General features: G+C 43.4%; 1 protein-coding gene across 2 annotated transcripts in view; it reads left to right on the forward strand.

The window, feature by feature from the left end:
* EPM2A (EPM2A glucan phosphatase, laforin) overlaps positions 1 to 15,459 on the forward strand; it is a 410,272-nt gene that overhangs the window by 318,443 nt on the left and 76,370 nt on the right. The window lies entirely within an intron of this gene.

A 15,459-nucleotide genomic window follows, 5' to 3' on the forward strand; every position in this document is an offset into this window, starting at 1 on the left:
ACCTTTCAAATAGAATACATGCTATATCAAATTCTAAACATCGTTTTTATTATATCTATTTACAATAGTTTCACGTTAATTTGCCTCCCTGGCCCGCCCCCGGGGGAAACGCCTCTTGAGGGCGTCTCACAGTATCTCTCCGGAAAACCCTGTTGGGTTATAGGTTGGTGAGTGCATTTTTTAACCTTAAACATGTTCTCCAACATAAAGTGCTTATTGTTCATGACACTGTCTCATTATTTTGTCGTTATGTTGATACTATACTGTTTTTTCTGTAGATTATATACTATCAGACGCCTCCTGAAGAAGCGGCTGTGACCGCGAAACTGTAGAGGTCACGTCTGCAAGTATTATATTATACAACCTTTGTTCATATATTTGTGTGGGCATTAGCTTTACCAAACTAGGTGTCAACAACGCTGTAACAATCATTGTTTCTTGTATGTGTTAAACCGTGACAATGTATATGATGTGTCCTTTGTAGGACTTTTTATTGTGATTTCAAATAAATTTCTTTACTTTTTTTTAAAAAAAGTTTCTTTATACTTCCTTTGGTACCGTAATAGTCCTATACCAAAACTGTTTGAAAGAGATTGGACCCAGTTGGAGAGGTCCCTGTTTAGGTTTCTCTCTCAAACCCCATTCCTTGCTCTATTCATATACAGGATGATGGTACCTATTAATAACACTATGTTGCCTTATGTAAACTTTGTGGCACACATCTGAATTCTAATATTTTGGGTGGATAACACACCCGGATCCTCGGATCCAATTCCCTTTTTCCCCTTTTTTCTTTATTCCCTATTGCCACTCTTTATAAACTTGCTTTATGTATATTGTAAATTCATAGTTATATCTGGTCTTGTAGCAGCCTGTTATTTTATTGATTCCATAGTTTGAGTTCCGCTTACCTACAGTTAGGGTTTTATCCCCTCTTCTTGCACATATCAGGCCATGGATGTTCTAGGAACAGCCTGGGGGGACTTTATGTCCACCATACAAGCAGGCTGCCTAGCCAATCAACAGGTAGAGGATGAAACCAAAACGTTCCTAGATAGGCTGTTTAACCTGCTTAAGAAAAAATCTCATCTATACTGGCACATTCAATATTTTGAATTGTACATAACGGAAAAAGTCTGTCCTCTTGGACTCCGTATCCAACTATTCCCCACTATTAGGGACCCCTCCTTGGATTTTAAAAAGTCCTGGGAAAGTACTTTGACTAAATGCAGTATAGAACTCATGTCAGAGCTCATTACTCAGTATCGCTCTGACATGATGACTTTGGATGCGGAAATTGACAGACTATTAAATCAATTTCCCAACATTCAGAATTCTACTTCCTTCACAAATAAGTGGAAGGAAATACGAGATAAAATTGAAAACCTCAATAAAGACATCATCAGTAAAAAACAAAGAAAATTTTCCCAGGATAAAATGGCATTTTCGGAGGGCTATGCATACAAATGGTCCGGAAAATCTTTCTCCCGCAAAAACAAACGTCATAATTGGCAACCTTCGATCCCGACGGCAACAGATTATACGGAATCGGATTCATCGATATCCTCTTTGGCCTCACAGACCACCACCCGATCCACTCTGTCACGAGCACCTGGTGCTCCTCGTAAAAGGTCCCTCACTGGGGATAACTCCACTATCAAACACCCTAAAAAAGGCAAACAACATGGAAAATCACTAAAAACACCACAAACACCCAGACCGAGTGGACAGACCCCTTCTATGGGTTCCCTCCACCCCACTTTACACAACATCATCCCGAAATTGTTACAACCCAATATCCAAACACTCCTAACACAACCGGGTTTTTTGGTACAGGCAACCCCAGAGCCCTCCAGACAAGGGAATCTGGACACGTTTGTGCAAAGGGCCCCGGTTCCAAGCACGTCTCACGAGTAATCACTCCCACCAATGGAAAAGATTCCCATTCTCTTAATATCATTAACTTAACATCTTATCGTCTGACCCCGGAGGAGGAACAGGTCCTTCATTTAGGCCTGGGTTTCTGTCCTTCGGAGCCAATCGATATTTATGAGACTATCAAAGATCTATATCTGTTTGCCCGTAAATTGACTTTCAATTATATGTTTGACCCAGACCGAAAACGTGCAAATTTAGAAAAAGAACTAGCAGAAAAAACCAAGAATTTCACCATAGCAGAATCTAGAGCCCTACGGGACCTTATGTTACTATTTGATGAAGGTGAGGTGGAGCCGGATTCTTCAGATGACGATTCCGATCCTTCCCCCTCCCCCTCTAGTCAAATGGACAATACCCCTCAGTCCTCTTACCCTACCTCTAAGACCATTTTAAAAATGAAATCCAAGGCCTTTCCTGATCTATTGACATGCCCATCCATCTGGGCATTTTTGCACGAATGTATCCTATCCCTTAAAAAAGAGCGATGGCAAACAGTACCCTCCAACTTGACCCAAAAACAGTTTCGGGCAGTTACTAGACTACAAAAGAATACTGACCTTGTCATAAAGCAATCTGACAAGGGCGGTAATCTAGTATTGATGACCCACCACCAATACCAGACAATGTGCCTTAAAATTCTTTCCAATTCTAATTGGTATTTACCTATTGAAAATCACTTCATTCAACAAACCATTGATGAATTTAGGGGACTCATCGGTGGGGCCTTCCTCGAGGGCCTCATCGATGAAGATACCTATAAATTCATCAATGTACAACACCCACGCACGCCGACGTTTTATGCCTTGCCCAAAACCCACAAGAACCTCTCATCACCCCCTGGCCGACCTATTGTTTCCGGCAAAGGTTCACTAACAGAAAACGCCAGTAAACTGGTAGACACTTTCTTATTACCCCATGTATCGAGATTACCTTCTTACATCAGAGATACTACTGATCTTTTGAAACACATTGAAGGTGTCCAGATCCCTCCGGACGCCCTCCTCGTGGCTATAGATGTGGAGGCCCTGTACTCTAGCATCCCCCACGAGCAGGGCGTCCGGACGGCTGGCTCCTTTTTGATGGAACAGGACCATCACACCTGGCCCACCAATATGTTTATTCTAAAACTTTTGGAGTTTATTTTGACTAGGAATTATTTTTTATTCATGGACCAACTGTATCTTCAAATTCAAGGTGTCGCAATGGGCACGTCTTGTGCCCCTTCATATGCGAACTTATATCTTGGTGGCTGGGAACGGTCTGTCTTTAGTGACGACCAGATGGAACCCTTTTTGAACCATGTTTTGGGATGGTTTAGGTTCATTGATGACCTTTTGGTCATATGGACAGGCACGGAGCAACATCTGCAAACCTTTATTGAAAAGCTCAACATTAATACTTTCAACCTTCATTTTACTTTTTCCCACAATAGTCTGAGCATTCCGTTTTTGGATGTCCAGATCATCAAAAATTCCACAGGGCATTTAACTACTGATTTATTTCGCAAACCCACGGCCGGCAACACCTTGTTGCATGCCTCTAGTCTTCATCCCCGCCCCCTGATTCGCAGTATCCCTTATGCTCAGTATCTTAGGCTGAGAAGGAACTGCACAGAGGACGGGGATTTCCATAGACAAGCCAATGCTCTTCGTACAAGACTTTTGGCTAGAGGTTACAACCGTACCGTTTTAAGGAAAGCGTTCAATAGGGCTTTAGCCCTTGATCGACAAAGGTTATTATTCGGCCCTTCACGTCCCAAACAGCCTTACATGACCAAAATTATTACAAAATTTTCTACCCATCATCACCAGCTACGCAACATATTGTCAAGTCACTGGCACATTTTAACTGATCATCATACCCTTAGAAAATACATTAAAACAACTCCCGACCTGGTCTTTAGGAGGGCCACCTCTTTAAGGGATAGATTAACACATAGTCATTATAAGATTCCCTCTTCTGATCCGTCGGAACCCAGGGGTACCTTTAAGTGTGGCAACTGTCCCCACTGCCCCTGGGTCCAAGAAGGACAACATTTTTTACTTCCCAATGGGAACATGTATTTCCCCAAACATTCAGCCCACTGCGGTACACGTGGTGTTGTTTACCTCATGACTTGCGCTTGTAGCGCTTTTTATGTGGGGAAGACAATTAGGGAGTTTCGGCAAAGACTAGGGGATCATTTATATGCCTCTACAAATGGCAAGCTCACCACCGTGGGCCGCCACGTCGGCATTCATCATCGTTTTAACCTGGATTATATTAGATTCACGGTCCTAGAGGTTGTCCCTGAAGACCCCCGAGGGGGCAACTGGGACCGTGAAATCTTAAAGCGTGAGTCCCTCTGGATTGAGCGACTGAACGCATGTGTTCCTCCGGGCATTAATGAGGCACACTCATATAAGTATTTTTTGGAATAACATCCCCATAGCCCCTCCAGTCTTTGCCGTGACCTAAAAAACCATTGTCCCCCCTTTTTTTCCCCCCTTTGTTCCCTTTTTTTTTCCCCCCTCCCCTCCTTTCCCCCCCTCCCCTCTTCCCCCCCCCCCCCCTTTTTTGTTTTGTAAGCGGACTTTCCATACACAGTGGTTTCACTGTGTAATATGCAGTGTTTTGATGTTTTCTCTTTTTTTTGGCTGATCCCAAGTTTCCAGTATACCAGATGCTTTATTATTAAAAGCTATGTATGTTGTTTGTAATGTGTTTATTCTTTAGGGACCGGGGTATGCATCTCTCCAACTGTGGGCTCTCATATGTCCCCACCGCCGGAGATTTTGCACCTTTTCCTCCCGTTCCTTCAATTTATTCATTTTTTGCTTTACTGTACATGGATTTAAGTTTTTGTTGTTATCTGCACTCGCCTTCCTGTTCCGGAGGGATGTGAGGAGTTAATTCTCCCCCTTCGGCGGGCTTGCGCTCCTCCGACAGCAGGTGAGGCTCTATGGAGCCCAGCTGCTGCCTCTTACGATCATGGCTTCGGCATTGATCAATATTGAGCTGTGCGCATGCGCTGGGTCAATTCCCCGCGCCTGCGCAACAGTGGAGGATCGGACCCGGAAGCAATAACAGCGGCTATCTCCAGCGCTGTTTAAACTTCCGGGTTGGAGGCATTTAAGATGCCCAGACTCGTCAGTCAACTCACACAGGCAGACATCCAGCAATCTATCTGCGCCGCTTGGAGTCCTTGTAAGTACTGATTGTGTTGTAGCAGAAGTGGGGACTACCAGTATTTGACTATTATAAACCTTTTTCCCCCCCCCTTTCCTGCTCGGTATGTTTTATAATACATACCGACCCTTAAGATCATTCCTTAACATCTTTCTTTCTCCATATATCTCCTTTACAGTGGCCCCCCCCCCTGGCATTATGGTGTGACTTAACGGCTCACTGCTGTGTTAGTCACCTCATCCTGTGTGTCATTACTTTCAGAGTCTGGCTTTTAATAATCAATACAGCAACGGTGGGTAATTTTAGTGACATTACTACCCCCTGCTTTAATCATATTCCTTTATCCTTTTTCACAGGTGGTAGGTTCAAGCTCCCTCTTGTTTGTTCTGCCTTAGCGTTCCTCCTTCTTTTCCTTTCCCCTCCCCTCCTTTCCCTTTCCCTTTCCTTGCTTGCTTCTGTCATTCACTTTCCAATCTTTGCTTGTCCCCCCTTTTCCCTCCTTTCCCCCCCCCTCCTCCCCCCTCGTTTTTTCTTCCCCCCTCGTTTTTTCTTCCCCCCCCCCCCCCATTCCCTACCCTGCTTTTCTTAGTAATCCTTTTCTTCTCCCACTACCATTCCACATCTTATGGTGGGTTTCTGGTCTCTGCTTCTCCTTCGTTTCTGCCCCCCTTTTTCCCCCTTCCTCCTTTTCCTTTCTTCCCCTTTCTCCCCTTTCCTCCCCCTTTCTTCCCTCCCAGCCTCTCTTTTGTTTCCTCCTTTTTCTTCCTTTTCCTTCTCCCACACCTATCCATCTATTGACTTCACACTCCCGGGTGACCTTTCAAATAGAATACATGCTATATCAAATTCTAAACATCGTTTTTATTATATCTATTTACAATAGTTTCACGTTAATTTGCCTCCCTGGCCCGCCCCCGGGGGAAACGCCTCTTGAGGGCGTCTCACAGTATCTCTCCGGAAAACCCTGTTGGGTTATAGGTTGGTGAGTGCATTTTTTAACCTTAAACATGTTCTCCAACATAAAGTGCTTATTGTTCATGACACTGTCTCATTATTTTGTCGTTATGTTGATACTATACTGTTTTTTCTGTAGATTATATACTATCAGACGCCTCCTGAAGAAGCGGCTGTGACCGCGAAACTGTAGAGGTCACGTCTGCAAGTATTATATTATACAACCTTTGTTCATATATTTGTGTGGGCATTAGCTTTACCAAACTAGGTGTCAACAACGCTGTAACAATCATTGTTTCTTGTATGTGTTAAACCGTGACAATGTATATGAAGTGTCCTTTGTAGGACTTTTTATTGTGATTTCAAATAAATTTCTTTACTTTTTTTTTAAAAAAAGTTTCTTTATACTTCCTTTGGTACCGTAATAGTCCTATACCAAAACTGTTTGAAAGAGATTGGACCCAGTTGGAGAGGTCCCTGTTTAGGTTTCTCTCTCAAACCCCATTCCTTGCTCTATTCATATACAGGATGATGGTACCTATTAATAACACTATGTTGCCTTATGTAAACTTTGTGGCACACATCTGAATTTTAATTTATTACTTATTGACTCACTACCTCTACTGGAAGTCTGTTCCAAACATCATCTACTCTTTCTGGAAAATACTTTTTTAAGTTTGTTTTGAGTTTTCCTGTGTTCTTGATCTCAGCTACATACTGAGAATACTGAACTTGATGGTATAATATTCATGACTTGCCCAACAATTTCCAGTATTTACCAAATTCTTTTGAAGAGTATCTAAACCAAAACAAAACATTTTAATATTTTACAGCTTATGGGTCCTTAAAGGGACACTAAAGGTTTGTGTTTTTTCACCTTAATGCATCCTATGCATTAAAGTGAAAAAACACCTGTCCGTGACCGGCCCCCAGCCCTCCCGTTTTACTTGCCTGAATCCTCGAACTTGTCCCACGGGGACGTGCTCGCTCTCTGCAGGGGGTTCTCGGCTCTTGAATGGATAGATTGATAACAGAGCAGCCATTGGCTCCCGCTGCTGTCAATAAAAGCCAATGACGCAGCTGCTGAGGGGCGGGGCCAAGCCCTGCATTCCGCGTCTATGGACGCTGAATGCTGGACTCGGGAGCACGCCCGCAAGGTAACCCCCCGGGAGAGCGCTTCTCCCAGGGGGTTATCTGATGCGGGGAGGAGCCGAGAGAGCCATCAAGGGACCCAGAAGAGTAGGTTCAGGGCCACTCTGTGCAAAACGAGCTGCACAAGTAAGTATGATATGTTTGTTATTTAAAAAAAAAAACCCGAACCTTTAGTGTCCCTTTAAGCGCTTCAGCCCCGGAAGATTTTACCCCCTTCCTGACCAGAGAACTTTTTACAATTTGGCACGGCTTTGCTTTAACTGACAATTGCGCAGTCGTTCGACGCTATACCCAAACAAAATTTATGTCCTTTTTTTCCGCATAAATAGAGCTTTCTTTTGGTGGTATTTAAAAATTTTTTTTTGCGCTATAAACAAAAGCGACAATTTTGAAAAAAACAAAACAATATTTTTTACTTATTGCTATAATAAATATCCCCCAAATTTAAAAATAAAAATTTAATTTCTTCATCAGTTAAAGCCAATATATATTCTTCTACATATTTTTGGTAAAAAAAAAAATGCAATAAGCATATATTGATTGGTTTGCGCAAAAGTTATTGAGTCTACAAACTATAGGAAAGATTTATGCCATTTTTAAGGCATTTTTATAATTTTTTAAAATAGTGATTAAAGCAGTGATCTGCGACTTTTAGCAGTATTGTGACATTGCGACAGACACATCGGACACTTTTGACACATTTTTGGGACCATTGCCCTTTATACAGCGATCGATGCTATAAAAATGCACTGATTACTGTGTAAATGACACTAATAGGGAAAGGGTTAAAACTAGGGGGCGATCAAGGGGTTAATTGTGTGTTCCCTCAATGTGTTCTAACTGTATAGGGATAAGACTGAGTAGGAGAGGAGACATTTCGCTGTTCCTACATAGTAGGAATAAACGGCATGTCTCCTCTCTTCTGACAGCACACACAAATCCCTGTGCTGGAGCTCGTGCACGCGATCGTGTTGGCCATGCGCAGCGGGTCCCCGCCATGCAGCAGGCGCATGCGCGCCCTCTGGCTGCTCTTAAAGAAGCCCCGGTGTAGTTTACAAGAGGAAACAACATTTTAAGTTCAGCCCTCAGGAAAAGACAAGGACATTTATGATATTTCATTACTTGCTGAATATGTTCTTAGCCTGAAAAAAGAAATCTAAGTCATCACATCTAGGAGCTGTTTCGCTGCAATATATAGTATGTTTAATTATAATTAAATGCTTCCTGCCCAGGCCATTGTAGAATGACATTCAGGTGGGAACCCTATTGTTCTCGGAGGACGTCATATGATGTCCTCCAGAGAATGAGCCTCACGTGGCCCCTCCAGGCTGTGCTCTAGCACGATCTGATCAATGTACCAGCCCGCTGACAGTACCATGTGATCGCTGTGACCACAGCATATCACATTACAGTTGTAAACAATGAATGGCTTCCTTTCATGCTGTTCATTGTATATAATTGTGTTGCTAGCTGTGAGAGTCCTTCAGGTGCATTTTGGTAAACTCCAGGCGGGCTGTTATGCGCCTTTTACTGAGGAGTGGCTTCCGTCTGGCCACTCTACCATAGAGGCCTGATTGGTGGAGTGCTGCAGAGATGGTTGTTCTTCTGAAAGGGTCTCCTCTCTCCACAGAGAAATGTTGGAGCTCTGTCAAAGTGACCATAAGGTTCCTGGTCAACTGCCCCACTAAGGCCCTTCTCCCCCGATCACTCAGTTTGGCCGGGCAATGCGCTCTAAGAAGAGACCTGATGGTTATAAACTTCTTCCATTTACGGATGATGGAGGTCACTGTGCTCATTGGGACCTTCAATGCTGCAGAAATGTTTCTGTATCCTTCCCCAGATCTGTGCTTCCATACAATCCTGTCTCGGAGGTCTTCAGACAATTCCTTGGACATCATGGCTTGGTTTGTGCTCTGACATTCACTGTTAACTGTGGACATTATATAGACAGGTGTGTGCCTTTCCAAATCAAGTCCAATCAACTGAATTTACCACAGGTGGGCAGCTTGTTTCTACTCTCTATTCTCTGGTCTTTTGTGAATATTCAGCATCTATCTACACTACTTGCTAAGAGTTGCATAAACATTTGTGTGGGTATGTAGATCCAAAACATTTTTTGTTATTGGATAGCATGAGGAAGGTTTAGACTCTCTGTTCAGGGGCATTTTCTGAATGCAGTGGGCCTATGTGTAAGATAAGTTGGGCTCCCTGTGAACCCGCAACAAGGTTACTTCACACCTTGGCTACACTCAAGCCACCTTACATAGTTACATAGTAGGTGAGGTTGAAAAAAGACACAAGTCCATCAAGTCCAACCCATGTGTGTGATTATATGTCAGTATTACATTGTATATCCCAGTATGTTGCGGTCGTTTATCTAACAGTTTCTTGAAACTATCGATGTTCCCCGCTGAGACCACCGCCTGTGGAAGGGAATTCCACATCCATGCCACTCTTACAGTAAAGAACCCTCTATGTAGTTTAAGGTTAAACCTCTTTTTTTCTAATTTTAATGAGTGGCCACGAGTCTTGTTAAACTCCCTTCTGCGAAAACATTTTATCCCTATTGTGGGGTCACCAGTATGGTATTTGTATATTGAAATCATATCCCCTCTCAAGTGTCTCTTCTCCAGAGAGAATAAGTTCAGTGCTTGCAACCTTTCCTCATAACCTTCACATGTACATTTTTTTTAACACCTACGTACCTAAAAAAACTATTATAAGTACTAAAGTACAGCGCTCTAAGATGAATGGTGAGTGTTGCCAGATTGTGCTAACAGTGGGAGGAGCACCATTAAATAAAACAGCCTAACAGACATGTACAACCCTCAGCACAAGCTTTTCAGCCTACCTTATGGAAAGTATTCATAAAATACTCATCGCCTTCTTAGCAACCAGGCAGAAAGGCAATGAAAACTAAAAAAAGTGAACTTTACACCCAGAGTCCCAGGTTCACATCAGAGTTTAGTTTGCATAAGGGTCCTTATTAAAGTCCACCCTTACATGAGTGTTCCCATCAGAGCCCCCCTTATATCAAGATCTCCACCAGAGTTCCCCCCTGCATCACAGTCTCCATTAGAGTCCCCTTTACATCAGAGTCCTCATAAGAGTTTGCCTTTTCATCAGGGTCCCCATAAGATTCCCTCTTGCATCAAAGTCTCCATCAGAGTCTGTCCTTACCTTACAGCATGGCTGTGGCAGCAGGGTGAAAGAAAAGATGCAGGGAAGGTTTGGACTAAGTGTCAGGGGACCAGCGGCTGGTGAAGTTTTAGGATGGGGGGACGCCAGACCCCGCCCTTCCTTTTTGACCCCTCCCACTTGGTGAAAATGGGCGTGATTTCAGTGAAATAGTCAGCGTGGCTCTAAGGTGGTGTGGTTAGCGTCTGAGATGAATGAGGGATGGAGGGAGAGGTAGGGAGAGAGGAAAGGACAGTAGGCCCAGATCCTACACAACAATAGAAATATGTGTATTCTAGAAAGTTTAACAATCAGCAGATAAAGATACTCCAAACACCTGGTGTTAGCACTTCAATCATCCCAGCACCATGGTTGTTATGGTGTCAGGATGATTGAAGCGCATTATTTCTATTATTACATTGTTATATAAAATTAAATCATTCAACTCACCATATTGCAGAATCAGTGGGAGCCCTAAGCATGTCACTTGCCACGTCGCCTGCCACCAGATGCCATCAGATGTCCCCAGCGGAGTCCATCCTTACATCAGGTGCCCCCAGCGGAGTCCGTCCTTACATCAGGTGCCCCCAGCGGAGTCCGTCCTTACATCAGGTGCCCCCAGCGGAGTCCTTCCTTACATCAGGTGTTCCCAGCAGAGTCCGTCCTTACATCAGGTGCCCCCAGCAGAGTCCCTCCTTACATCAGGTGCCCTCAGTGGAGCCCCTCCTTACATCTGTGTCCCCAGCAGAGCCTCTCCTTACATCTGTGTCCCCAGCCCAGGATACACTGCATATAAGACAAACACTTTGGTGTTTAGTCTTATGCTGCAGCCAGCATCGTGCTGATGAAGCATCAGCTATCCCAGACTAAAGGTAAAAAACAGCTCTCTACTTTTTCAACGTTATAAGTACTGAGATGTTGTCCAATATTTTATGGACATGCACCATCGCTCTTCTCAGTGATACATATCATGATTTTGCACACTATTTTGTGCAGCATGTATTAATTATAAATTATTTTATAGATCCTGGAGGCACTTTGTTCCTCTCTTTCCTTGTCTGGAACACATGCTGTTTAAAATCTGCATGCTATTACCATAAAAGCCCATAATAAGGTGTGTTTTTAAATAGAGGTCCAGTCTCCTTCTATAGTGATTTATTTAGCCCATTTTGAAACTAATATGCATTTGAAAATCGGTATTTGTTCTGATGTTTTTTCCATCCTCCATTTTCTTGCTTTGGACCTTTAGGGGGTTTCCTGGCTTCAAGTACGGTCAGCCCCCTCCCCTGGTTGGATTATGGACGCCCTCCATGTATGATCTTTTTGGCTTGGGCCCATCGTACCTGGCCTCCCTTCTTCGGCTTTTTCCATCTTGGTTGTTCTAGGGCTGTGGACTCATCTTCCCTGTTCTTTTAAATGGATGCATTTTCAGTGACTTCTCAGGAAATATGGTTAGATTTCATGTTGTATTATTTTAATATATAACCAATATGTAATGCCTATTCATATATGTTGTATGACAAATGTTCATTATGCTTTCTGCACTTTCTGTTAACTTGTAGACAATCACTGAACCACTAGCCCCTGAAGCAGAGGTTCAATCGATACAAACCTTGAAATGCGTCGGCCATCTTCTGACCCAGTTCTTTACTGGCCAGATCCAAGTGGTTGTTTGTATATACATCTATATGTCTCTTGATATTGTACTGGTCTAACTCATATAGGCATCATACTGTGACTTTTTGATAAGTCATATATTCATTTTTAACTTTTCTAATAAAATTGCAATATATTTTCTAAATACTTGTTTTCTAATATTTGTCAATGAGTTTCTGCTTTTAAAAGTCCCACAGAGGAATTTGCCTTTTTGTATTCTACCTAATCTGGGTGTCTTTCCTGCCCCGACGAAGGAAGTAATCATACTGTTCAGTTTTACGAAGGTACCTCTAGAGACCAGGACTGGGTGTTCCTAAAGAAATAAAGGAAGTTCGGTACATAAATCGTTTTGAGCAGGTTCACCCTTCCCACTGGAGACAACAGAAGAGTTCACCAGGACTGACATTTACGGGCAAATTGAAAGATGAGGGCACTATGGTTGTCCTCAAAGTATGCACTTAGGTTAGCCCAAACCCTAACACCCAGATATGTGAACTTATCTACCCTCTGCAACGGCGTGTGTGTCACTCTGCCTGAACCCAAAGTATGAAGTGAAAAGAGGACCAATTTCCCCCAGTTGATGCAAACCCCTAAAAAATGACCAAACTGTTCTATAATGTCCAGAGCAGAACATAAAGAAGAGTCTGTGCCTTTGAGATAGAGCAACGCGTCATCTGCAAAAAGTGAGAGTTTCTCACATAGGGGTCCCACTGGAATTCCCACCACCCTGGGGTCCCTGTGGAGGAGGATGGCCAGGGGTTCGATCGTCAGGGCAAATAGCCCCAGAGAAAGCGGGCACCCCTGCTTCGTCCCCCTAGTAAGGGGGAAGGGGCCAGAAAGCGCCCGTTACCCTTACTCTGGCCACAGGACTGTGGTAAAGCAGCTTCAACCAGTTGATAAAATTGGGACCAAACCCAAAGTACTTTCCAGAGGAACCCCCACTCAACTGAGTCGAACGTTTTTTCAGCATCAAGCGATGCGACTAGTCCCGGAGAGTCCTCAGTCGCAGCAGGAATCTGGGTAATTAACCTTCTGATATTTATGTCGGTTCCTCTGCCCAGCATAAAACCAGATTGGTCTGGGTGAATCAAAGCTGTAATTACCATGTTTAATCTCAATCTTCGTAAACAACTTAGCATCCACATTCAGTAAAGAAATAGGACGATAAGAGGCACATTGAGTATGGTCTTTTCCCGGTTTGGGGATTACACTATTACAGCTTCGGACATTGTTAGAGATAGGGTATTGTCTCTCAACGAATTGAGAAGCATTGTGTGAAAATGGGGTGCTAATTCATCTATGCATGACTTGTAAAATTCCACTGGAAATTCATCCGGTCCCGGGGGCCTTTCCTGCTTTTCTGGTTGCAAAGAGGAGATAGCTATCTGGACTTTCTTAAGTGTAATTGGTGAGTCTAATCTGGCTCTATACTCATCTGTCAGCGCCGGAAAGTCCATTACTGTAAGATATGATGTCAAATCGGATAGAGAGTAACTAACTCTTGATTTATACAAATTCGTGTAATACTCTGCAAAGCATTCGGTAATAGGGGTTGAATCCACTAGGATGTTCCCGGAAGGCGTCATACTACGGGGGACGCTCATGGTTGGGGACTGTTAACGAGCCAACCAGGCCAACAGCTTCCTTGTGCCTTCACCCTGCTCAAAAATTCTCTGAGACTATTGTAGTAGCTTTTTTCTAGTCAGGAATGTGCGTAGTAACAGAACCCAACCAGTCGCCCCTTGCATTCTACTGTAGTCCTGGTCCTTGGTGGAAACATACTGTCGTTCTAATCTGGTAGCCTCATCTTTTGCTCACTGAATTCAACCCTTATTCTACAATGTACTTGGCCAATGACTGCCTGATATTGTCCTCTACTGAAATCCTTAAAGGCATCCCACACAGTCACTTCCCTGGCGTTAGAGCTTCAGTACACAAGCATCTGCGTTCAGAAAGCATTGTCTACCTCTGAATCAACAATCCAGAATCTAGGGTGCCTCCACAGCTTTTCCCCTGCATCCTGAGAAAGAGAAATCTGGACCAGTGGTGGGGCATGGTCAGAGATTCCCTGAGGCAGTATTTTCCCATTCCGGACCCTGGCAAGGTGAGGACCCCCCACATAGGCCAGGTCTATACAGGAGAATGTTTTGTATGTGGCAGAGTGACATGTATATCCTCTGGATTTTGGATTCTTCCAATGCCAAATGTCAACAAGCCCATAAGTCTCCGCCCAAGACACCAGGTCCAAATGGAAGCTCCTATATGAGGACATCCTGTCCAACCCAGGGTCCAGAGGCATATTTAATTTATATATATTAGATATATTTTATCTGTGGCAAATGTAGTCACCATAGAAATTATCTTGTGGAGTAGTTTAGATGAGGTTGGAGGAGGAAGATAAAGACCAACCAGTACAAATCTCAAGACTGTCTATTACAGCATGTATTATAAAGCACCGTCCATCTGGGTCCAACTCTAGTGCAAGTGTAACAGCTGAAAGGGAAGTGACTTCTGTACTAATATGCTCACCCCTCTGGCAAAATTAGAGTAACTAGAGTGGTAGTGGAAACCCACCCAGGGCTTTTTAAGGCTGAGTGTCTTACTGCCCACCAAGTGAGTTTCCTGAAGGATACACAGCTAAGGATTGTGATCCTTCAGGAAGCGAAAAACCAGAGACCTCTTGAAAGGGGAGTTCAGTCCTCTCATAATCCAATACACTACAGTAAGATCAGACATGGAGAAAAGGGAAAACAGGAGTAGTACCGGGGAACAAATTCCAGAACCCAGATTGATCGACAGCATACATTCTGACGGCATACCATTATCATGTGTGTCATGCATAGAAGTACATCATGCAGCTTCAGTAGAGACAAAGCATTTAACAAGTCAGCAACCCAAAAATAACCCTCCCCCCCAAACTGAGGGTGGCCTGGATCCCCAAACAGATCATTGTGAAACCTCACCTTACCCCTCAGAGGTAATATGCACAAGAGGCAGTAGGCCCTTGGCAACAATTAAAAAAGGGAGCACAACTCCAAACTTGTTCAACCGGCATATTCTAATGAGGTGCAAGTCTCCCAGTAAACCTGGGGGTACAGTACTTAAATAAGGTAGAAACGTTGCAAACTGTATGGAAACTGCCAATCAGATAAACCAGTTATTTTTCTGAGGATCAATCGAGTTTGAAGGAGAATGAAGTATGCAGCAAAGGATAACAAGAATAGGACAGAGCTTCCTTACCATGGAGGCCCATAATGTTCATTCAGACGTGTAGGAGAATGTTTTATAGTACATTACCCAAGGATGAGTGAGTGGTCATCGGTAACAGTACCAGTGAAAATAGGGCACAGGTTCTCGATCAATCTGACTTTTGTTTTTACTTAGCCCATAGTTGGGCTTTAAAACCATTTTGCA

This window comes from Aquarana catesbeiana, linkage group LG04 (genome assembly GCF_042186555.1).
Source record: "Aquarana catesbeiana isolate 2022-GZ linkage group LG04, ASM4218655v1, whole genome shotgun sequence".
In the NCBI taxonomy this organism is placed as follows: Eukaryota; Metazoa; Chordata; class Amphibia; order Anura; family Ranidae; genus Aquarana; species Aquarana catesbeiana.